The sequence below is a fragment of the Prinia subflava genome, chromosome 3 (assembly GCF_021018805.1).
Source record: "Prinia subflava isolate CZ2003 ecotype Zambia chromosome 3, Cam_Psub_1.2, whole genome shotgun sequence".
Classification (NCBI taxonomy): domain Eukaryota; kingdom Metazoa; phylum Chordata; class Aves; order Passeriformes; family Cisticolidae; genus Prinia; species Prinia subflava.
In genome coordinates this window covers 55,122,569-55,125,103 of record NC_086249.1, presented here as the reverse complement: position 1 = coordinate 55,125,103, position 2,535 = coordinate 55,122,569, and positions in this window count along the sequence as shown.

Below are 2,535 nucleotides of genomic sequence, written 5' to 3'. Positions count from 1 at the left end.
AGCTGAGCTGTAGGAATACCAAGCATCCACTTTTCCACTGGATTCCCAGAGGAAGACAGGACTCATCTCACTGCCACTACAGGATCATCTCTACTCCAGCAGAACCACATCTGTCCCTCCAGGAGGACTTATTTGGACTGCTTCCAACACCCTGGCTGACAGGGTGTCAGGTCATATTCCTGACTCTCTCAGGGTTTTCTAGGACTTTCATTTGTTTGCTTGTAGATTTTTGGTTTTGTTTTTGGTTTTGTTTTTTTTCTATCACTGCAATTGCATTTTTAATATTCTTAGTAAAGGACTGTTACTCCTATTCCCATATTTTTGCATGAAAGTTCCTAATTTCAAAATTGTAATAATTTGGAGGGAGGGGGTTTTACATTCTCCATTCCAAAGGAAACTCAGGTTTTCCCTGACAGATACCTGTCCTTCCAAACTAAGACAGCTGGCTTTGGCAAGATCTGACACTGACACAAGTAACTCATCTTGAACTAAACATGCAGCAAGGCAAGGTTGCCCCCAGTGCTCTGATTTATACCTGCTCCAGAAAGAGCACCTGTTACTGGAGATATGAAAATCATGGGAAAAAAACAGCTCCAGAGAAATTGAGGGACACTTACAGAGTACATTCTTCACCTTCTTTGCCCAAAACCACATTCCTCAGAGATGCTGTGAGAAGAATAGAATTGCAACTTAACTACGCCCACATGGCTCTAGGCTCTTCCACCTCTCTCTGCAAATAGGACCCCTCTGACATGTCCAGTACTGGACCAATGAACCAAGAAAGGGAACCAGACAAATACTGGGGACACATGTTTCCTTTCCCCATTCTAAGGTAATCTTGCTTAATTTTCCTCTTATGTAAAGTAACCTGAAATCTGTTGTTTCTTTCAGTGAGTGATCTCTAAAGGTCATATCCAACCTAAATCTGATTTTTTAGCTCACATGATATTCAACAATACTTATAGAGTATTTAATAAGTAGTCATGTAATTACCTTACATTCATTAAAAGTTCAAGTACTGATCTGTAGCCCATGGTTCATCTCTCCTTAGCTCTCTCAAACCAGAAATCAAGATTTCTGCAAGCAAGGTAGCCATCTGCTGACAATGCCTCTAACATACAAAGTATCTGTATCCAAAGGAGCTGAATCAAAAATCTCTAAACTGAGGATAAAGTAGTCTTGTCAGTGTTCTCACTGGAAAATCATCTGTACAAGAAAAAAACCTCCTGATGCTTGTCCAGCACAATATTTACAAATTGTATCAGTTTTCATAGGCATGATGTCCACTAGCACACCATTGTGCTCAACTTTACAAAGCCTACCTGGTCTTTAAGGCAAGAGACATAAATATTAAGAGTTTAACATTTGGCAAAAGAAAATGTAAATTTGTTTGTTTCAGGTACCAGCTACATATGTCCTTGCTCTATTGCCTGAAATACTCCTTGAGATTTTGGAACCACGACTAGAAAATTTTCTTTGTTAGCCCTACTGTTTCTACACTAAGAAATATTCTGTATTTTAACACATTTTGTTGCTAACTCACTTTATGAGGGAACAAGAAATATTTTCCAAAGATCTGGACTCAAGGTCATGTGTCAAGTATTCACTTGTGTCAAAAGCAGAATGGTCACATGCATACAACGAGTTCTCGTCCTTGATTTCCTAAATGTGAGCCAGGTAGTCTCAATGTGTTTGTTTTATGTGTGGTTTTTTGATTTCAAGATTTTGAAATAATATTTTTCCACTCCACAAGGGCAATGTTTCTATCATATAAAAAGCACAACTTTTTTATAGGTACTGAAATGTGGTATAAATACATGTACAGGTGTCAAAGGGTACAAAGTTTACATGGCTGATATTTGAGGAATGTATACAGTTAAAGAAAAACACTGGCTCATCTAAGTATTGTTTTTTGGCAGTAATTGTGCATACCTGTTGGTTTTGAAACTGCACAAATCAGAAACAGAGAAAAGTAGCATGGTGGACTGTCCAGAAAGACAGTGTTCAAGCTTGCTTTGTAATTTTTTTTTACTGGTGCAGATATAATGAATTATTTTCCTCCAAATTCAAGTTAAAACTAGATCTTTGAAGGAAAACCTCTGGGATAAAGAATTTGTTAGCATATTCTGAAAGCATTTCATACCAATTCTTTTCAGGAAAGTTATTTTACTGGTTAATTTAGATATAAAGAATGAAAGTCTGCAACAGTCTGACTTGTATATGACTTTAATGTTCATTACATCAGAATCCATTTTCTATTATTATCCCCCAGTATTTTATGGTAAAAAGTGTTAATCCAACCTTTGAAATACTAAAATATGAAACTTGTTTTCTGTGATATTCAATACCTCAATAAAGCAGATATCTACAGATATGAATTATGTATTGCAGCAGCAATTTACTGGGTTTTAGGGATCCGAAATAGTAACATCCACGCCTCAGCACTTCTGCTAGACCTCTCCACTATGCCTAACAGGCTGCTTGGTGCCTGTTTTTATCAATTACTTGTTGATATTTGGCCAACAACAAAAATTA